Raw genomic sequence first — 24,335 nt, forward strand, 5'->3', positions numbered from 1 at the left:
ATTTTTTATGCTTACATACATAAAGGTATAATTTCATAGAAATTTCAAAGATGGGTTACATTTTGGGATCTAGAGTGGTTATCATTGGTTATATAGGGGGCAGATGGTAAGAATAGAACTAAGTATCATAATTTATCTTGGAAATTTGTTTTAATCATTATATAAAGATAGTCTCACTATAATAGAAATCAAACTGCATGAAGTGATTTTATTCACAGGAAGGATAAATTTGTGTTTAGGAGAGTATCACATTTTCTCCCCTGTCCCATTCTTCTCCTTTTGCTCTTTCTTTTATAACAAGGACATTGTGTTAGGATTCTCTTGAATTTAATGGAACTATATTTGTGAATTACAATGATCAAATTGTCTTATAATGGGCAGATGGCAGTTCCAATTATATGTGTTTTTCATGAATATGTTAGTTAAAAAATGTGAACCTGGATCTAACTACAAATGTCTCTGAACATGACATGTTACACTGCTGCATGTCCCCAAAGGTATTTCTAAAACAGTTTTATCTACTCTAAAGTAGGTGACATACAACAAAACCAGAGGAATAATGATAACATAGTGTTTATGGTTGTCATATGGTTTTTGGATAAATGGAATATCCAAATCAAACATATTTAATACTACTGATATGTGTCAGAAGAGAAATATTGAGCTGTGCTTATTTGAGTCTTGCAATATTTTATTTAGGATGATACTTTTCTGAAATATGGCTTAAACATTATGATCATCAGTAATATCCCCAAAGTGAATATAATTAAACACAGTGATTTACCTAATTGCTGAAATGTCAATAATATACTTAACCCATGTAAGTTTTACTTATTTTATTTTAAAGTGAATTTATTTTATTAAAGTTTACTTAAGGCAACTATTACGATTAATAAATAATGACTTAAAATTTAACTTAAACATAAATGTTTTATCATTATATACAGATTCTACTATATTTATTAAAAGTCTACTCTATGCACCATTATGTTGAATTGGATAGTTACTGGAGAGGAGAGGTGTTCAGTAGTCTTTTGCAAAAATAAGTAAGATATTGTTGATGGTCTTGAGGAGTTTATTGTGATCAACTGAGGAAATAGATAAATAGAAGTGAAAGGTGGTAAAGGTTAAAAAACAAAACAAAAGAAAACAGAAAACCATGGTAGAAAATTGGGGTTGACTTCCTGAAGAATCAGGGGAGGATGAAGTGACATTTAGGTAACAATATAGAGAAAAATATTTAATAGTAATCAATTTTATGTGAGTTGATAAAATGCTTCCACATTTTAAGCTCATATAATCTTTTTTTATAGTGATTAATTGGGTTTTAGTTATATGCTAGAACTAGAGTTTACAGTTTTCTTTTTTTTTTAAAGATTTTATTTATTTACTTGACATCACAAGTAGGCAAAGGGGCAGGCAGAGAGAGAGGAAGGGAAGCAGGCTCCCTGCTAAGCATAGAGCCCGATGCGGGGCTCCATCCCAGGACCAGGATCATGATCTGACCCGAAGGCAGAGGCTTTAGCCCAGTGAGCCACCCAGGCACCCCTAGAGTTTAAAGTTTCTTTAAATACCTATAGACTTACATGATGCAGATATATACAAGTTTATGATCACACAGTTTTAATTTTCCAAAACGATTCTATCTTCAGTGTGAGATGGGAGCAAGAATCTAAAATTTACCCACCTTAGGGAACTCCTGGCTGGCTTAGTCAGCAGAGCATGTGACTCTTTTTTTTTTTTTTTTTTTAGTTAGCTGGAGAAAATTTCATTCTTGCTTCAATTCAATAATTTATAAGGCACAAACTATTTACAATTAAATTTACCCCTTAAAGAAAGCACATCACCATGAATATTATTTAAATATTTTTTTAACATCCAGGAATGTATCCTGATTGGCAATGGCAAGAGACAAATGTAAAATAATAGCAACAACAACAACAACATATTTGTTTAAAATGGTATTTCTGTTTTTCCACAGGGGAATTATTTTATTTTCTTGGATGTTAACCTTAAACATTTTTATATCAGCAGACATTATTATTATCTCTAATATTTTCAAATGTCAGGTGTATCAGGCATCAAAGGCAGTCTCTTGGGTTCTGTTGCCTTGACAACAAATCATGGTCTTGGGAGTCCTTGCGGAGCTGAATGCTTGGTTTCTGAGAATTTAATAAAACTGTTGCTGGATTCAAATCAGCTACCCTTCCCTTCAGCTGTAAAACGATTGATCATTCTCTAAAGCATTCATCAAGTTGCACTTTAAAAAAAAAACACTTCTTGATATTTGTGATCCTACCCAACTGGATTACAAATCAAAGTCATTTTATAATGTTCTTTAATGATACCCTGAAATTATTATACAAAAAATAGTAGTGATGTTTTCTAAGGTATACCAACCTGTGATATGGATATCATATCCTCATGTCTTTCAGAGGATTTTATATTTCATATTTAAGTAAGTGAGAAACATGCCTTGAATTGAAAAATATATCAGAAGTTTAATATCTTGCTTCTTTAAATAAAGGAGTTATGTTTAAGCATTTACACTAAGTTTGAGCCAGTTAGTCTAGGTTTTGAATTATTTGAAACTTTTGAAATTTCCTTCTCTCCTTTGTCATTATTATAAGTTGGGTTTCATTCCAATTTCTTTTTTCCCACCCCCATAGCTTCCACCTCCCTGGAATCATCATGTTCTTTAAGATTTAAACAGAATGAACCGAGGCATTCATTGCATGTTTCGACAGATCTGCAGAAATTCCTTACGGTGCTGGGGCTGGGGACTAGGAAGTCCTCGTCTCTTTGACACGGTTCAAACCTCTTGCTTTTTGAAGTACATCAGCTTATTGGATACAACTTTGGCCATCATTCTTATCTAAATATATAATATATATGTTCATAACCATAAGATTTATTGTTCCATATTATTAAAATTGATGCACTTTATTATATGTAATCTAGAAATCAATAAAATTCACAAAAAAGTGGACCACACATTTCTTCCTACCATTATGTAATTTTTTTAACTTGAGTTTCCAATAAAAACTTTAGTTTCCTGGTTTAGTCATATTTTCCAAATCATTGAGCTAATACGTAGTTTAGTTAAAGTTTGTTGGGTTTAGCTTTGTCTGCCAAAAAAGAAAAAAAAATTGGAATGGAATCTAATTACAAAGATGACAACAGACAGAAGGAAGATCCAAAGTCATTGGCTTATTAAAAAAGTATCTGAGCCTCATCTCTTCTACATGAAAAAGCTATCCTGTTTCCTCCAGTCAAGGTAGAGTCAATTAGTTGTTCTGTAAAGTGGAGTATCAACCACTTTTTATCATTATATTGTAGGATTTGATTAGTATTGAATAGAAGTTTTTTTAACTGAAATAGTCTTTATGGGAGTCTTTTCATTTTATATCTTAAATCTCATATTAATAACTATATTATTTTTCTGAGCCTTTTAATGCATTTGTTTACGTGTAGTTTTGCAGAATTTTGCTACTTTATTAGACAAGAGGAAATAAATGACACACTCAAGCAGAATTGAATGAAAGGACTATTTATCAAATTGTGGGCAAGGAGAACCCCAGGGCCAACAACAGTAGGGTGCTGTCACTATCCCTGGCCTGCAGGGCAGAAGCTAAGGGTGGGAGTGGTTGCTAGAACCTTGGATATGCTTTGGTCTTGGTCAGAAGTACATGGCTGGAGGTGACCTATTGTACTTCTTGTGTTATATCCAATAATCACCTAATAATACTGTATTTCAAAGAAGATACAATGAGTTTTTCAAGTTAACCCAAATAAATCAAACTCTCTAGACTGGGGCCCCAAAACACAAAACATAGTTGTGTTTGAGATAAGAAAACCACCTTTGGAAATGACTGCTTTGTCATAAGAAACGTTTTATTCTAAGACATTTTTTTATTTCCATCATTATATACACCAGTGCCAGAAAGCCACTATTGCTTTATAAGGTCTGGGATCCAGACCCCCTGTCAATCTCCCTGCTCAGCGGGGAACCTGCTTCTTCTCTCCCTCTGTCCCTTCCCTCCTGCTCCTGCTTTCTCTCTCAAATAATTTTTTTTTAAAGTATCATTTTCTAAGGTTCATTATTTTACTACCCTTTTATACACAGGGTTTTTATATACCCTTATATTACCTTTTTTTTTGGAAAGTACTGTTTGTATCTCAAGCAAACACATTTACTACCTAGAATTTTATCTAAATGTTGATATTCTAATAATTTAAAATAAAATCTGTGAGTTGGGTGAGAAGTGTCATTTCATTTCAGTTTTTACAAAGAAAATAAACTAGAGAAAAACAAAAGCTGTCCCAAATTATATAACTTAAGGTCATAGTATGAGATGGCTTTTAACTGTTAAATATTGGTCACTACCTAATTATCACTTAAGACTAGTATCATTTTTGAAACAGAATCGATGTATGGAAATCAAAAATATTTTCTCTTTTTTTTCCCTTTCAAACATGAAATTAAAATAAAAAACCCATGTACAAAAAAATTTAGAGCAATAAAAGCCAGAGAATTTGGGTGTAAAGAAAGACTTCTTTGTGAGTTCCATTTTGTTGGACTTTTTAATATTCTATTACTAATTATGCAGTTTAGCAGCTTGTCATTTAAATATATGTTTGTTATTAAAATATTAAGCATCATAAAATACCTTTTAATTTATCTTTCATATTGTCCATTTCATGAAATAACCATAATGTTCTTTCAAGTGAAAATTATAGTTAAGTAAATGTTCTTACTTTTAAAATAAAGCCTTGTAGTTTATGTATCATTCATCAATCTATTAGCATCATTTTTCTACTAGAATGTTCCCTCACATACAACATACTCTTAATTAATAAGAATATAACTTTCTCAATGCTTCTCTGACATTCTTAGCCAAAACATTTTTATTTAGATTTTTCAAAATGTTTTTGCTGTTTTAAACTAGTATTGTATAAGAACTTACACTATAATCACAAGACTTAAGAAGAAATGTTCAGAGAAACCCCTGGGGAGATGTAATTTTGATATTTAGGACATATTGTGTAACATAAAATGTGGAATGTATAAAAATATATAGAATGTATTACATATTGAATATATAGGAACATAACATCTTATGTTTCTAAAACTGAAACCTCCCCCTTTACTCTCAGATTTTTTTCGTTCGACTTCAAAATAGACACAACTTTCACTTAATAGTTGTCCTAGCTATAAATGTAGAGAATTTCACTCAACTGAACTCAGTGGCTTTTCCTGACTTACAGTTCTGAGTTCCTTCATTTTTATAAGTCATCTTAAAATAAGATCTGTACAATTTCTGTGACACCATATTTCATGGTTACGCTTTAAAGAATATTTGAGTTTAACTATCCCTGCCCAAATCTAAGAAGTATAGTTACTTACTATATAATGAGTGTATGGACTTAAAAAATTCTGTTGACATAAACATCAGTGTATCCACGCCTTTAATTTGCTTACTTTACTTCTATTTTTCTAACTTTCCATTTCTTTGGAAAATGATTTTAATTTATTTTCATTAGCTGAAAATATTTTTGACTTTTTTCTTACATTAATAACTTAAAATTGCACTGCAGTTTGCCACTTGTACTCTTTCATTTAACCTTTATCATAATGCTGTAAGATGAACAGGAAATGTTTATATCTCCATTTTAAGTTTAAGAAAACTGACAGTCATTAGGAACGCAAAGATAAGAATTGAGTTAAGCTGCATCTAAAATCCAGAATTCATAGCCAAGTCTAGTTAGATTCTATCAGATTCATCCTCAATAAGACAGTATGATACTTAACATAGTTTTTCTTTTCTTTTTTTTTTTGAGTAATATTTATTTATTAATTTTTTAAATTTTTATTTGTTTTTATTTATTATTTTTTTTATTAACATAGAATATATTATTTGCTCCAGGGTACAGGTCTGTGAATCATCAGTCTTATACAATTCACAGCACTCACCATAGCACAAACCCTCCCTGGTGTTCATAACCCAACCTTCCTATCCCTCTACCCTCACCCCACAGCAACCCTCAGCTTGTTTCCTGTGATTAGAGTCTTATGGTTTGTCTCCCTCCCGAACCCATCTTGTTTCATTTTTTCCCTCCCTGTTCTCCACCACCCCTGACTCTGCCTCTCAAATTCCTTTATGCTAAGCGAATTAAGTCAGTCAGAGAAAGACACTTATCATATGATCTCTCTAATACAAGGAACGTCTTTCTTCTTTCAATTTGACAAGTTATTAAATGCTTACTAGGTGAAAGTACTGCAATGAGAATAACACAGTTGTGTAAGAGAGATTAAAGCACAGGATAGGCAAGTACATAGTATCATAAGTTATAAGAACATTGCTAACCTGTAAGAAAACATTCTTAATAAGCATATGATACTGATGAAAACCAGAGTTTAAGGGTCAAGGCATAAGGGTGAGTTAAGGTGAAGTCTCAGATGATCACTGTCTTCTGGAGATGATGACGATGTTGAAGATTTGGGTTGGGAAGAGATTTTGAAGGCGCTGAGAATATATGCATAACAAAAGGACAACATGCAAACAAACAATGAATTGGACACATTTGCTAAAAGAAATAAGGCAGAAATGGTTACAAATGAACAGAATGGAGAGCCTCTGAAAACAAGGGGTTAACCTAAGAAAAAAAGAAACATTTCTCAAATGTTCAACTAATGTAAACCTGAAAAAAGAAGAGGAATTTGTCAGTAAGAATAAAAGTCGAGGGTTTTATTTGGGAAGATATCCATTTATCAGAAAGTGATAAAACTTTCCTTTTCTCTAAAATGTGATTATTTTTGAAGTATGGAAATGTGGAGAATGTGATAAAGTTTTTCAAAGGTGAGTAGAAAAATGTCAGAAAATAACAATCACAAAGCAGTCATAAATATTTTTGGTGGAGTTTGAATATCGTCTTTCCACACTTTCTAACAAGTAGAGCCTATAAGCAGTACACATATGTGTAGAGAGTTACTTGATTATGTACACCTAGGAAGACTTGAATGCACAAAATGCTAAGGTGGACCAAACTAGTCTCAGGAAAAGAGGTCACTTTACATTTGTTATGAAGTTGAGAAAGGACCTGGAAACATCTTTGTGCTCGTGGAAACGATGGGAAGATCAGGTAGGGAAGAAGGCAAACCAACACTGGCAGTTATCAGAGACAGAGTTCTTCCAGTGAGCTAACTTAATTCTCCTGAGCCTGCTCTCTATTTAGCTTCCAAAAGGGAGCAGGGAGAAAGTCCATCACAGCCATAGTCATCAGAGCCATCAGGGAGATTAAGGGCTCCTCACGTCTCCCCTGCTCAATGTCACACAGCTAAACACTGACAAAACTGGGACAGAGTCCAAGCATCTGATCTGGCTCTAGTGTCTGTGCTCTCAATGCTATAATATTTGCTTCTGTGGAGACCACATATATTAATATTGTAAGTACACACTAGTTTTTATAAATTTTAAAGGATGGTTCGAGAATTATCTTCATTCTTTACTTTTTTTTTCTTTTTTTGTTTTTGCTTTTTATGTTATTCATCTACTTTTTTCTCATAGATGAACACATAAATACAAATTGGCATTTTGCTCTGAACTGGTACAATCCTGTTCATAAATTCAGATGGTGACTGAAACATGTGGAAAATTATACGTATCTAATTTTGATTGACTGTTTCCCTAATTTAGAAGTGAGTTCTTCAGTGTTATTTCTATCATAGCAGACCATCTAACAGATTCTCTCAACTCTGTCAGACATTCAGTTAATCACCTAATGTTTAATCTGCATTTTATCAAGTAACCAGATCAAATGCTTAATTTAGCTGACTAAATGTGTTGATACTCTGCATTTTAGTCTTCCCATTCAGATATTTAAAAGATGTGTAAGATTTTAAAGTAAGATTCAGAGAACATGTACATTTATTCTTAGCCTTTCAGTATTATTTTACTTGTTATTCTTTCTTTCCTGCAATAAAAAAAAAACACAGAACATCAGAAAATTGACCACTCTTTAAAAATATACCACTCCTCACTAGAAATAAAATGAAAGAAATTAATATTTTATCAGGTTAATGTATACAGTGTTTATCATTTACAAAAACATTTTTGAAGCATTCTAAAATTAGACATAATTAATTGTGGTAATTATGGGAGACTTAATGGGTCACAGTTTGAAAAAAAAAGATTAAAGTGATATTTTAAAATGGATGTGAATATCTTAGATTTGGATAGAATACAATTGTTCTCCTTTTGTTTTATGCAATGTATCTGTGACTTTTTGGTATATGATTTCTTCTATCATTATATTCACTGAAAATGACCAATGCTATTAGGTCACTTTTTAAATTTATTTATTTATTTTAGAGATTTATTTATGTATTTTAAAGAAAGAGAGAGAGTGCCCACCTACATGCACATAAATGGAAGGACAGGCAGAGAGAGGGAGCGAGAGAGAATCTTAAGCAGGCTCCATGTCCAGCATGATCCTGATTCAGGGGTCGATCTCATGACCCTGAGACCATGACCTGAGCTGACATAATAGTAAGATGTTTAACCAACTGAACCATCCAGGCCTCCTTATGTCACTTTTCTCTTATATGTTATGCTAAGCTAATTGGCTTAGTATTAATATCTTATTTCCTACACAGAAAAGCATGTCTCAAACATTGATATTTTTATTGTTACATTTTCATAAATTTTGGCTAATATTTATTGATACTTTTGAAACTGTTGGTCTTATATTATGTGTTAAGCTGACGCTTCTTATTTCAATTATTTGGAATAATGACATATTCATCCATTTTCCAAAATATTTTTGATATTTTGACATTTTAAATAAAAATGAAGAAGTTTCCCTTCATATAAACTAAACGAAATCTGGTTTTCAGTTACTTTGTTCAAATTAATACATTGAGGGCGCCTGGGTGGCTCAGTGGTTAAGCCGCTGCCTTTGGCTCAGGTCATGATCTCAGGGTCCTGGGATCGAGTCCCGCATCGGGTGCTTCTCTATCTCTCTCTCTCTTTCTGGCTGCCTCTCCGTCTACTTGTGATTACTCTCTGTCAAATTAATAAATAAAATCTTTAAAAAAAATTAATACATTGAATAAAAAATAAATATTAATCAAACAAAATAAATGAAATCATATATCTTATGACTTCATATGAAATTCTGATGGTCTTTCTTGCAAGTTTTACATTTCAAAAGGCTTAGTGTATATTATATTTTGCTAATAACTGGATTGTTTAAAATTTGGAATCTGTATCTTCTATAGATAAAAATTCAGACAAGTTCCTAGCCAAATTCAAATAACCATGTTTCACTCAATATTACTAATTTTTATTAGTTCTGACATGTGTTATTTAATTGTATTAGTCAGGATTCTTTACAGAAACAGAATCATAGGACATATGTATACTATAGGCTATAAAGACATAGATAAATTTATTGTAAGGTATTAGTTCATACACTTTGGGAGGCCAAGAAGGCCTGCCATCTTCTCTCTGTAAGCTAGAGAACAAAGAAAGCTGGTGATATAGTTTAAGATCCTGAGAGCCAGAGCTGGTGGCATAAATTCCAGTTTGAGTCTAAAGACTCGAGAACCAAGAGCACTGAAGACGGGGGAGGTAAATATGGCACCTTAATCAGTCAGGCAGATAGAATCAATCTTCCCTTCCTCTACCTTTTGCGTTCTGTTCAGGCCCTCAACAAACTGGATGATGCCCACCCCCAATGGGGAAGGCAAATGGCTTTATTCATTCTAATCAAATTCAGATGCTAGTCTCTTCCATAGGCACTCTCAGAGACGGTCAGAAATATAACGCATAACCAGATCTGGGCACCCTGAGATCTAGTCAAGTTGACACTTAAAATTAACTTTATAGTACATTATTAGGAAAAATAGATAAAGATGGTTTTAAAAGTGAATGTGTTTCCCTCTTTAAAAAAAAATATTACACTTTCCTTCACTTCTGTTCATATAAACTTTACTATTATCCAACACCTGTTAGAGCCCCAGTTTTTACTTACTTGAGAGTCTTAGAGCATAATATGGGGAATGATAGGATACAGAACTTTATTTGCACTTTTAACCAGTCAAATTATTTAAAATATTATGAATCAGACTTTCATATTTTAATTTGTTAAAGAATTAAAGATGAACATATTTCAGAAGAATTAAAGATGAACATACATATTATTGCTTAAACAGGTGAAATTGTGTGTACAGAAAATTTCACCAAAAAAATTGTACTTCAAATTATTGCTAATTTTATATGTTTATAAAAAATAAAAAATTAAAAAAAAATTATTGCTAATTTTAACCAATGTTAAGTTTTCTTTTTAATTATTAACTTCATGATTATACCATATTTTACCTTAATTACTTATAATTGGCTTAATGAAAATATAGTTGCCTGACTTTTCAGAAGACAGATATTTATCCTTTATCTTAAACAAGCTATCATTCATACTAACCTCACCCAGTTGTGAACCAAATCCCATATATACAAGTATTATAAAAACCTGATGAATACTCATTAAAATGAAGCAAATCTGTTCATTTGCAAAGACACATCAACAGCATAGTGAAGCAGTGTAGAAGAATATGATTCAAGAATGAAAACAATTTTGCCAAAATTAATTTTTAAGCTGTGATTGAGAGAACATTAGAGTATGCCTTCTCCATAATAGATGTTAGGATAGTCTAACACTGAAGCTGAGCCTTCTTGCTGCCTCACAGCAGGGTGTAACAATAAAAAAAAAAAAATGCCCTTAGATTTTACTTGACACTCTTCTAATAGACTCCAGACTACTGAATATGAACACGGATTTTAATATAGTTTATTTGGCAGCACTTGGAATGTTCCTTTTCTCTGATGTCTTGTGCCTTTTCCTCATGACTCTTTGAAATGAATTTTAGTGTTTGTCCTACATACTTTCTAGTTTTTGAATAGCTACAGTGGCATGAGCCTTAAGTAAGCTTTCAAATGTTTGTTTTTTAGATTTCATTTATTTATTTTAGAGAGAGCATACAATGGGGAAGGGTGGAGGGGCGGGGGAGGAGGAAGGGGAGGGACAAGAGGACATGGCACTGAATACCACATGGGGTTTGATCCCACAACTCTGAGAACAAGACCTGAGCTGAAATCCAAAGTGGGTCTCTTAACCAGCTGAGCCACCCAGGGGCCCCTCAATGTTTGTTTCTAACATATATATCTCCCTTCCCAGTTTGTATTCAGCTTTGTTTTCCATTGAGCTTTACTTTGTCTGAATTTCTGATCTCATCTGCCTGTACCTTGGCTGAGAATGCTTTTTTGTATTTTTTGAAGTGATGCTTTCCAGTTTCAGAAATGGAGTTGTGAGGAAGAGAGAGGAAGGTATTATTTATTGAGTGTCTGTTATATGGCAAGTACTGGACTGCATATACATTTCATCATTTACTCCTAAAAACCTTATGAGATAGATGCTGTTATTATCTCCACTTTGCAGATGAAGGAATCGAGGCCAAATGAGAAATTAAGTAGCTTGTTCAGGTTCACCTGAACATGAGTTCAACATGAAGAACCATGCAGTGTTCTATCTCCTTTGGTGCTGGATAATAAGTGTTGTCAATCCCCCAAAATTTGAAAGAACTGAGCTGATAAAGATAAATATAAGTCAAAGTTTCCAAAATAAAATACATATTCATTTTGGAATACCTGTGTTGTTTTCGTTGTCAGAGAACATCAAGATGTCACTAAAGTAAATCAACTAACAGAGCTAAAAGCGATTTTGTTTATTTTCTTTTCCAAGCATACTCAGAGAGGCTTATAATCATTATTCATGGGATACATATAGCTGTCCAGTCGCCATCTGGCTCGGGCTGCCAGATAAAAAACTGGATACCCAGTTAAAGTTGAATTTCAAATGAAACTCTATCTGTATGTGTATCTCTCCAATATGGCATGGGACATATTTATTTTTAAAAAATAAAGTTATTATTTGTCTTAGATTCACGGTTAGCTGTGCTTCTGCATTTTTGTTTCCTACATCTGCAACACCTACACCTGGCTAAATCCTCCCTTGCCCTTCTGTTACTTGTTATTCTGGAAGACAGGTTTTTATTGAGGCGGTAAAGACAAAGAAAAAAATGGAGAGAGGGCAAGTTTGAAATGACTTTCAAATGATAAAAGCCACATGACTACTCTCTTGCTTTTTATGAGTAGGAGCTGGGATTATCCTAAAACACACTTGAATATCGGCTAAGTTTACCTACAGACCCCTCTGAGCCTTACCTTCCACTCTCCCAGGTTTTATCTCTGGTGCTCAGAAACTGAAAAACTGCGGACAGTCTCTTCACATTGTCTAGCCTCCGCTTCCCCATCTATAAAATATCAATATTCTTACATATTAGAAAGAAAATAAACAGGTAATGTATATGATTGACTTCTGTAAATATGGTGGTTGGTCAGGATCTCAATGAAACTTTTTTTAACAGAATCCTGAATGATTAGAAGACATCCATGTGAAGAGAGAGAGAGAGAGAAAGGAAAGAGTGAGAGAGAGAGAATGTGTGTGTATGTGTATATTTATGCAACTACAAAATAAAGGAGAGAAAGAATGGATAGCATAGTGCATACAAAATACTTAATGGGGACAGAGGATCCCATAACAACCTTCTTTTAAAATTTCAGCTTTATTGAGGCATAATTTACAAGTAAAATTGTAAGACATTTAAAGTGTACATCACAGGGATTTGATGTATGTATACACGCAAACAGATGCCCCTCCCCCATTCTAATGAATTAACACATCCTTCACCTCACCTGTTTAACTGTTTGTTTGGAGAAGACATTTGTGTTCCACCCTGTTAGCAAATTTAAATTATATACTACAGTGTTTCTTTTCTTAGTGATCAAGGAAAGCTTTTCAAGATAGTAGAATTAGTGAAACCCCTAACAAAATAAAGGGAATGAAATAAAAGGCACTTCTTGTGGTATCTTCACCTGAGCAAAAAGTCCACTGTGAAAGAGAAGGATTCACATTGAAGAACTGACACTGCTACTATGAGCCGAGGGTCTGTATAGGAAATTGGATGGAGTTATAACAGGAATATGCTCATGGCTCTTGACTATAGAAGGCCCTGGACAACAACATATGGGGCTTAAATTTTATCCATTAGGTACCAAAGAAAATTAAGAACAGGTGACAGCAGGCCCAAATACTAGATAGGAGTTTGTTTGTTTGTTTGTTTGTTTTTGTTTGTTTGTTTGTTTTTAAGCAATAATAGCCTAAATTATAATAGTTACAGTGGGATAGAATGGTATATGGGAGAATATTTTGACAGAAAAATCAATAGGACTATCTGTAGGCTTTGGTAGGGCAAGAAAAAAGTTATAATTTGTTAAAAGTTTTAAGTCTGGAAATCTGGGGAAACATTACATTCTTTCTTCTTCTTGGTGGTGGTGGACGATAGGGTGAGAGCAGAGTTCACTGAAATGTAGATGGAGAGAGAGAAAGAGAGAAAAATGGATGGAGCATCTGGAGGGAGATGGAAAGGAAAAGAGCACGAGTCTCATCTTTGCTTGGAGTCTGGGTTTTCTTTTTATTGGTGATTGTGGCCTGGTGCACGTGTCCTCTTAGGCATCCAGGAACTGGTCAGAACAAGGAAAGGATTCAGGTGTCCTTCATAAGTCACTCATTCCATGAAGCCAGGTTTCTTGGCTTCAAGGTGTTCTGAGTCAGTGGTCTTGGAGAATGTTTATGACGACCCAGCTGGTCACTCCTTAGATGTTATCTACTGTGCTTAAAGAGTCCAAAGATACCGTTATTTCCTTGTTTCTTATAAGGAGAATATATGCTATTTGTATTACAAGGCATGTGTAGAATCGGGTGTCGGTGCAGGTCTTAGTGAATAAATGCTAGAAAAAGCAAAGGATAAAAATGGCTTTTTTTTTTTATGGGAACCCTTCAGTTTCCCTGTCTCTTAATTGAAATAGATAATCAGAAATGGGTTAGATTAGAGAAAAGACCATTTGAAAGAAGACATTCAGCGAGGTGTCTCAGCAAGAAATTAAATATATGTACTGAGAAAGCCTGAGCGAAGTATAGGATGAAAATAAAATTTGGAAAAATGAACATTGAGGTGGCTTTTGTTCTTTTTCTACCATTTAAATTTGTATTAATGAGTCGTGCAACATGAATTAAATACTTCAACTTATTTTGAACAGAGCTTCTGTGTAAAGAAAGGGACAGTGAAATATTAGCTGCCTTGAAGTCAGAGCTGATATGCATAACCGCAGTACAACTGGATGGCTCTGCTTTGTTTGGTTACCCTTACATCTGGATGCTGCCTACTTAACTGTGCTTGGCTTGGCATATTTGACAGGCAGAGTAACAGAGGCCAAAATAAAAGAAATTCACAGTCTGATTTCAGCAGTTGGTTAGTTTCTATACATAGGCACACATTATCTACAATTTTTTATTGAAGTGGCAACAAAAGTCCACGAAAGCATCTGTTTCAATTTGAATAGAAAAGAAATTCATCGTAAAAGCCTTGTTAACTCTGCCTCAGTTTGCCTTTTCTAAAATGGAGATAATTAATTACCTGTTGCAATCACTGAATTGTCAGTATAAATATTCCACCAGATTGGGGCATCTGGATGGCTCAGTGGGTTAGACCTCTGCCTTCAGCTCAGGTCATGATCTCAGGGTCCTGGGATCAAGCCCCCATCGGGCTCTCTGCTCAGTGGGGAGCCTGCTTCCTCCTCCTCTCTCTCTCTCTCTCTCTCTGCCTGCCTCTCCACCTACTTGAGATTGAAATAAATAATATCTAAAAAAAAAAAAATTCCACCAGATTATAATATAGCTGGAATACATTTTTCAGGATTTAAATGACACTGACTTCATTCAGTTATGTGCTTTTTCTCTGTTGGTTTTAATCTACCAATTTTTCATAGTTGTTAAAACGTGGCCATGATATTTTGGTATTTCCGATTTAGAAACTGTTATTTTCCTGACATAGATAAGGACAATGGGAAAAGTAGAAATCTAAAAATGATTCTTTGAAAGAATTCATAAATATATTATGCCTAAAATAAGAAAAGTAATATATTAATAAAATATCTCTGAAGAAGTAGCATAGGATAATGTAAAACTACTAAAATACTATGATTGAAAAAGTATTCCTCTTATTTATCATACCCCATGTAAATCTATTTAAGATTTAAAGTAAATATGGACCCAACACAAATTGCATTATGAAAAACTATGCACTATGGAAGAACATATTATCATAAAATTGCTCTTTCAGGGCTGGAAATAGCTGTCTCTGCTTCATGGGACCCTGGTACATCTTGTTAACTAGTTGTTTTCTTATTTCGCCTTAGTAAAAAAAAAAAATTTCTGTGACTGTCTTATTAGTGTAGACCCAAAATACTTTATAAATAAGAAAAAAATTAAGTCAGTAATCTAATGGTTATTAAAGATTCCAAAATGTTCTCTCTGAAAAAGAGAGTGTTCAGCTACATTAATATTGTCAAATTGTTGAAAATTATTTTGGTGTAGTCTTTGCTCTAAGATGTTTATCTCACAGGATGCTGGGTTAGTGGCTGGATCTGACTGGCTGGTTGGTAATATTCTTCACTGAGAAGTAAAATAAATGGATAACACTGTAATGACATTAATTTTATGTATCCTAGCACATGCTCTCAGTGAGTGTAGCAATGTAGTTTAAAGGCTCAATTTGAGGAGCAGAAAGACTTGTTAGTGTTGCATCTGCCATTTAAATAGCTGTGTGATGTTTGGCATGCTTCTTCTAACCTATGCCTCTACTGTTCATATGTGATTATATGAGGTGCATTTGAATAATAGTTAGGGCAGAATAAATGATCATTAAATAGGTACTTTTCAAAGGAAGGCTTTATCATTTGCCACTACTTTTTTACTATATAAACAGATGCTTTCATTAGCTGACTTTAATATTTTTAAATAGTTTTTTTGTGGCTGTCACAGAACTAGATAACAAAAGCACAAAATCAGTCATGATTTTAATCACCTATTTTATCTTTGGAGACACAATTAGTTAAGAAACCTCTACTTATATTTATCTATTTGTTTAAAACAATGACTTTTCACTTCAGTTTCTCATTCTACCATAAGACTTGGGATATCCTCATAATTGTATACCTTGTTACCTTTTTGGATTCATACAATTTTATTGCTTTTAGATCAAGAAAATCTTTTAGAACTGATTCACAACGCCTGTGCTATATTAATTAAATATAGAATTGTGTAAGTCTTTTTAGGTAAGTATAATGAAACAGAAAACACACAATACAAGTATGTCTATTATAATATAGACTTCTTTATTGTGTGCTTTAAGATAATAAAATATTAACTTTTTAATAGAGTCTCTGTTGGTAATAAACTGGGACCTGAGATTTTTGGTGACTATCATCTGGAAACATCTGGAAAAATTTGAAGCACTCACTAATTCTATCTGAACTACTTGAATTAGGCATTTTCTCTGTCTCATGACAGAGCTCATATTCTCACTAATTTTATAAACTCTCCAATGGTAACAATTCATTGTAATAAACAAATATATGCATTCATAAATCTCTCTGTGTCATTTGGATAGGCCATATATTGAGAAGCATGGATACGGCCTAATGCTCAAGATTCTCACCTTTAACCATGTTGAATCTTCTGATACCAGAAACCTGTGGTATTTCATATACACTAAAGCTTTCTTAGAGGTACAGCGGATACAGGAAACTTACTTTAGAATGTTGTTTTAATCATAGTGGGAAATATACGTAGTGTGTCTTTTGAAACCTAATTCCCCGATTATCCATGTAGTTTTTCAATCAATCTATTTCCATTTATTCACTCACTCATAAATTCATTAAAAATGATTAAGCACCTTTCGGATGACATGGATGGAACCAGAGGGTATTATGCTAAGTGAAATAAGTCAAGTAGGGAAAGACAATTATCTCATATGGTTTCACTCATATGTGTAACAGAAGAAATAGCACAGAGGACCACAGGGGAAGGGAGGGAAGACGGGAAGAAATCAGAGAGGGAGACAAACCATGAGAGACTTTGGACTCTAGGAACCAAACTGAGGGTTACACAAGAGGGGGGTGGGAGGATGGGGTAACTGGGTGATGGGTATTAAGGAGAGCACATGTGGTGATGAGCACTGGGTGTTATAGACAACTAATGAGTCATTGAACACTTCATTGTAAGCTAATGATGTACTATATGTTGGCTAATTGAACATAATAAAAAATGATTAAGCACATACTAGGTACACATTTTTATAAGAGCAGTCCTTTCTGTTAAGGAAGTCATAGGTTAGTGATGAGAGTGCCATAGGAATACATCGTTGTTATGTAGTATGGCAAATACCAGAAAGATATATCCTATGAAATTATAGATCTACAGGGAATATAGGGGCCTAAGCAATTTTTTTCTGGTGGTGGACAAGGCCTGGTTTGAAACTCATGGGATCTAGCTAGTTAATAACAAAGTGCATTCCAGATGAAAGAACTTGAACAAAATCACAGTGCTATGAAGTCTCACTAGATGTACATAAGCTCTCACATTTACTAGACTTAACTTTGGAAAGATTAGTCAATCTCTATTGACTAAATTTTTTTCATCTGTAAAATGAAGATGGTCTCATAGGATTCTTGTGAGGGTTAAGTGAGATAATTTCTGGAAATGTTTTAACTTGGTGTCTAATGCATAATAAAATCCTAACGTTCAGGGCATCTGTGTGGCTCAGTTATTAAGCCTCTTCCTCGGTCTCAGGTCATAATCCCAGGGTCCTGCGGTTGAGCCCTCCATAGGCTGCCTACTCCCCAGGAAACCTGCTTTTCCCTCCCCTACTCCCCCTGCTTGCGTTCCCTCTCTGGCTGTGTCTCTCTCTGTCAAATGAATAAATAAAATCTTAAAAAAAAAAAAAACTAACGTTTTCTGAACCCTTCCATTGTTCCTAAGGCTTTGTACATTTGTCCAGTAAGTCTCACTTCATAGCCTTCAAGTTTAATTACTGGATAAATGTTATTTTTAGATTGAATATATAAGTTCTATGCTTAAAACAAAGTGGATGCTAACATTAATACAAGTTTTAAAAGAAGAGAAGGTGCATGTAAATAGCGTTAAGCTATCCAGGAACTATGCCTGTACTCAACAATAATTAAAAGTGAATTATAGACTATAGCCAAGATTTGGTAGCTCAACAGAGTTAAGTACTAGGAGTATTTAACCATAATAATAATGTCAACTTTTTATTTTATTAAAAAATATTCTGTTTGTAATATGTGATGTTAGTATTTCCACTGACAAAATGAGACAAGTTTGTTGGTGGAAGTATCAGGAAATCCTGTATGAAAAAACAAATCAACATTCTGTAATAAAGCTAGGGAATATTTTCTTGCCTTAATATAGCACTATCAAATAGAAAATTAGAATTGTATATTGTTTTTAACAATTTTATGTTTCCTCCTATAGCCTTTCATTATTGGCATTCTACAAAGCATATATTGTAAATGGTTTTCTTTTAATAAATCACCATAGAAACTTTTCTGGGATGGTACGTAGGTCACTAGCTTGTAATTTACAAGTGGTGCTTTATGTGTCTTTTAAAAATTAGTAAGAAGCAGTCTTTTCTACTCATCTAAAATTCAACCACTCTCCCACAAGTGCTTATCTCTAAAATACTAATTGCTGTGAGAGTTCATCTTCCAGTTCTTTAGCATTCTCAGGTGGGTGGGTTTTCGACTGACCTACAACTATTAAGCTTGTTTAAGGAGTCCCCTACGATCTGGACTTGATTTTAATTGCCATTGCTGTGCATTCACCAGTTGAAAGAATTACCGTAAGTGAATAGAATGAAGTGTAGTGGGGATGACTATCTTGAAGCGCAATCAAAGTGGAAGTAACTATTGTATATATATGAAGGTTCAAAAACAAATGTCACCTAGAAGAAATAATAGGGTCATGATGGAATACTGTCTGAATAAGAGAAAGATACATATTTCTTTTTGGTTTAACATGAAAATGACAAGTAAAGATAGAGCTTATCACTGTGAATTAAAGCCCAGAAGTAGAACTATTATTGAAATAAAGGTCTTAGAAATTGGAAAGAAGTCATAGAGAAAGAACATAAAGTAGTTCTGATTGGAAAAAATACTAACTTGTAAAGAAGACAAGAAGAATTTGGATTATTAAAGTTTTAGAGAAGTTTTATTCTATGATGAAGGAACTGCCTTTAAAGAACTCTTTGCTCTCCTTGTAGCCCAGGAGGAGAACGGCTTTGGAGAAAGTATGCCCAGGTTAAAACACCAATGGCTGAGTGATCCTGTATGCATTTTTGTCTCTCAGCCTTTTCACGTATAAAATGAAAAGAATAGATATAAAATTTTGTGAGGATTAACATTAAATAATGCATGTCAAGCACTTTGTACACTGTCTAATCAGGGAAAACCATAGTTTTCCCTGATTGCTTACTAATGGTAGTAAATAACAATAATTAATTAAAAATGATTCCTATAGAATGTGAATTAGCTACTTTCTTCTAAATAGCTTCAAACAAATAACTTAGACATCTAGCACTCTTCCTTCTCTTTGATCTGTTTCTCTGTAAGTAGAGAAGTGGAAACAAAAATAAAAGACATTGACACCGACTTATTCATTCTTCTATGCCTAGAACCTGAGTGTGTGACCCTGATCAGGAACCTCATAAATATTTGTGGTATTGAATGATCTAAGACTAGATGAGTTTACGAAGAAGATTCATGTGAACAGTTTGATGTATTAATTCTGTAGATGTTATGGGTTATTTTGAGTTATTCTACTAAATTCATCATTTGTGATATTGTTTTGTCTAAATAAGAATAATTTTCTTTATACATTGCATGAAAGAATACTAAAGGGACCACATGTCTCCATTTGGTACAGTCTGAGTGTGTCCTTTATTTCACATAATAAATTAACTGAGAGAAAGATTTCACAGTCTCTGTCTTAAAAAAGTATAGTAACAAGAATGGATAATAGTAGTTGTATAGGAAGATAGAGGATTGTGTGGACTTGGCACAGTCTATGCTTGCTTTCTCTCCCTCTCTTGCTCTCTCTGTGCACCCTGCTATATCTATAATGTGATAAGAGTGGAGATGACGAGTGGTTTTCAGATGTACCTGAACATAAATTTCAAGTGTCACCTATTTCTATATCTTAATTATTTCCTCTGTAAAAATACCATTGATGTCCACCCAACTGTTGTGAACATTTTAAAATAAAAAGTGCAAAGTGTCTTGGATATAGGAGGGGACCATTAATCATTACTTAATTTTCCTTTAAATAAATGTTAGCAGATAGTAATAACATATTAGGTTGCTCAGGCAAACAGCAAGGCCTAAACAGGTGCAAGGTAAGAAAGTATACCACATAAAGAGAGCATTTTTTAATAAAATTAATTTCTCCCACACAATTTTACCTTGAATGTATTATTCTAAACAAAAGTAAGAAATATTTCATCAATGAAGCCTGAAACAAAGTGGAATGACTAGTTTATTTTCAACAGTTATCACCCTACTCAAGTTAATCAATACATGTATACTATCAGACTATGATAAAGGCAGTTAATTCATGTTCATATTTACTCTTTCAGCAAGTATTTATTGAGAGTCTACCATGTGCCAAACATTATTGGAAACACTTAAGAAATATGAGTGAACGAAATAGATCTGCATTGAAGAAAGTTATATTCACGAGGACTAGAATTTCTTTTGATACACTGGGACATATTAATTCCAAGACTGTTATTCGTTGGCCTCACTTTTGAACCATGGATTATCACAGTTTTACTCTGTGAATGTTGTGAAAGTGTTTACTCACCTAACTCGATATAGGTAGCATTTGTGGAAATAATATGTAGGATTAAAATTGTAATGTCTTAACAATTTCTATGAATCAAATCCCCTTTGTTTTTACTTCCTAAGATGATTTTCTGTCCATCAGAAAGGAGAATTTTTCTCCTACTCTAAGAGCATAGACGTTGGGAGACCTCATTAGCACTCAAGGGTAAGGATTTCATTTCAGAGTTATTATATGAAGCGTATAATTTTTACTTTAGAGTTCCTAATTAGTTTCCCATTTCAGCTCCCATACCCCAATATATATTAAGTTTATTTAATTTAACATTAACAATAAAAGAACACAGAATGGACCAGGAAAAGTCAATGCCATTTTTATTGTTCTATTCTTCCCTCTGGTTGCCCAAGGAAGTTTGATTTGCCTATTTCATAAAGGTACTTTTCCACAACTGCCTTCAGCTGTTACGTTTTCAGTCAGTTCATTTCTGCCCAGCAGTGCAATCTGGAAGAGACCCAAAGTTGGTTTCTGTATTGTCTGTATTAGAATGTTGTCAGTAACTTATTACAGGATCTTATTGGATCGTCTTTGTCCTTCTGTATCGCTTTCCCAGCAGAGTTACAGGTAATAAAAATCTCTATGACTAGGACCTTGGGTTTGGATAGTTCAATTAGTTGTTCAGGAAGTCTATCAAAAATGTGTCTCTAGGTCTCTGAACTCCAGTATTTTCATTATTAGAGTGAAATGTTAGTGACAAATGAGGTATGATCGTCTAGACACCTCATCAGCCTGCTGGCTTGTTGCCTGAAGTAAAGGGGCAGTTCTAAAAACGTCAGGGTTTTGATGGGGTTCTAAACATGTGACTTAAAATCAAAGCCCATGAAAAATGGAGGCAATCATACATTTTGGGGCAATAATAAACCTTTATAGTCATCTGAGATTCCACAGTCAGAATCAAAGCCAAGTATTCATTTCAGGATGTATTAGACATTAAGTTTGAAGATGAGTTTTCTTATTACCTATGGTTATAAATACAAGGACTATTTTAAGAAATGGCAACAGTTTAAATATGATGACAGTAGGAAAGCTTACTTAACTGTATGTTATTAAAATGTTCTATTCAGAGTTGTGATTAACAAATACTGATTGTCATTTTAATAAATTTGATGTATATGGATGGGCATTATCAAGTAAAGTTTGTGCTAACATATGTGTGATTTCTGTACTTATACTAGTGGCTTGCTGTGAGAATGATCCTGCTGTCTGGAAAGTTTTGGCAATCTATAGGGAGATTTTTGGTTATTAAAAGGTGGATGGAGGGCATGGTGAGCATTTAGTAGGCAGAGATACTTGATACTTTGATAATCTGTGAAATAAAAATAAATGTTCTGACTCCAGAAAAATATTCCCGTGTTTTAATGCCCACTCCTACAGCAGGAACACTTGTTTGATTGCCTGAGACCAGATTTTAATTCCATTTTACCTGTAAAATCAGAGTATGTTTTGTATAGTTTTAAACAGAGACTGAATTTTCCATAATTACCACTATTTTCTGAAGTTAAAAGAAAACAGTGATTTATTTTATTTGAAAGTTTATCAACAACTGTTTTCCATTTTGTAAAATTACATTACTAATGACAATGCTAGTCATGGTTTTTAGTCACAAAGTTAACACATGGTCATCATTCTTTCTTCATAGCCATTTCATTCAGGAGGTTGTATATACTATTTACAAACAGCAGAGTACGATTGCTTCATTACAGAATGTAAAGAATTAAAATTTGAATAATAATTTTAAAATTATTTTTCTTAACTTTTCTATATATATTTATTAGATTCTTAATTCATATATATATATATATGTGTGTGTGTGTCAGATAGGGAGTTATAATGACATTTTTCAATCAACTAAGTTACATGGTCTATAAATAGCATTTCTGGTAATAATAAAAGGGACAATAGAAATATGTTGTAAGATAGGTTCTGAGTCCTCTATAATTATTTTATATGTAAATGTTGATTTACATATATAGAAAATCTGGCTAGTTGACCATACAGCTGAATACAAATGCTACAAGTATCTAAATTGATAGCACATTTCTTGGGTGGAAATATGTGGATTTTAAAGAAAGTTCCTGGCAAATTCAAACCTATGAATGGAGAACAAATTGTGAGATGAAGCTGAAAATAAATACTGAAGTCAGCATAATGGATTTGCTTTAAGCACTTCAACTACAAATATATTAAATGCCTCATTATGCATGACACCTTGCTAAATTCTGGGGAGACAAAGACAAATATGAAATAATTCACTCCTCCAGGAAGTGTTGATTCTAGTGGGAGGAACAAGTATCTAAGGAATGTTAATGTAAATTTCTAATAGAGTTATTACTATTACTCTATTCTATTTTTTTTTTTAAGTTCTACAAAAGAATGACAGGGAATTGAGAAGGAGCTTCCTGCAAGACATACTTGGAAAGCTATGCAGGGGACCATGTTGTGGAAAACCTTAAATATTTAACTAAAATAATGTCATAAGAACAGAGAAGATAAAAGTAAAATGCTATTTAAAGCAAGCAAATATCAGCGAGAAAACTTATCTCAGCTGTTTCTATCTGTGAAGGTGCGTGACTTTGTTGTAGAGGGACACATTCAGTGGTCTCTGATGGATGGATAGGTGGATGGGTTAGTGTCCTTTCTTCCTTCTTTTCTCCCTTCCTTCCTGTCTTTTTTCTTTCCTTCCTTCTTAAAGGTTAATTTATTTATTTGATAGGGAGAGAGAGAAGAGGGGCAGAGGGAGAAGGAGAGAGATCCTCAAGCCACTTCCCCACTGAGCACAGAGCAGATGCAGGCCTCAGCCCCAGGGCCCTGAGATCATGACCTGAGCTGAAATCAAGTGTTTGACACTTAAAGCAAGTGAGCCACCCAGGTGCCCTTCTTTCTTTTTTCTTTTCTTTTCCTTTTTTTTTTTTTTTTAATTTTTAATGTAACTGAGTCTAAAAAGGTTACTGATATGGTTTTAGATTCCACATTACAAGCAACCTTTAAGAAACCTACAGCTTATCAAGTTCTGGTATAATACCAAGAAGAATATCCACAATTATCTAAAAGGCCATTAATAAATACTTCCCTTTCCACTTAAATATCTGGAAGAGATCAAATTTTTTTCACATACAGTTGACCAATGAACCACATGGGTTTAAATTGCATGGGTCCAATTATATATGCACTTTTTCTTTTTGAAAAATATAATATACTACAATAAATGTATTTTTTCTTCCTTATGATTTTCTTAATAACACTCTTTATAACATTTTCTTTTCTCTAGCTTACTAGAGAATTCTTATTGTCAGAATGCAGCATATAATACACACAACATACAAAATATGGGTTGAGAGTTTATGTTATGGGTAAGGCATCAAGTAATAGTAGGCTATTAGTAGTAAGTTTTGAGTGAGTCAAAG

General features: G+C 33.5%; 1 protein-coding gene across 2 annotated transcripts in view; it reads left to right on the forward strand.

The window, feature by feature from the left end:
* The window catches only part of GRID2 (glutamate ionotropic receptor delta type subunit 2), a 1,483,500-nt gene that overhangs the window by 382,747 nt on the left and 1,076,418 nt on the right, over positions 1 to 24,335 (forward strand). The gene's annotated exons all lie outside the window — the stretch shown is intronic.

The sequence above is a fragment of the Mustela putorius genome, unplaced genomic scaffold (assembly GCF_011764305.1).
Source record: "Mustela putorius furo isolate JIRA1106 unplaced genomic scaffold, ASM1176430v1.1 tig00003871_pilon_pilon_pilon, whole genome shotgun sequence".
NCBI lineage: Eukaryota > Metazoa > Chordata > Mammalia > Carnivora > Mustelidae > Mustela > Mustela putorius.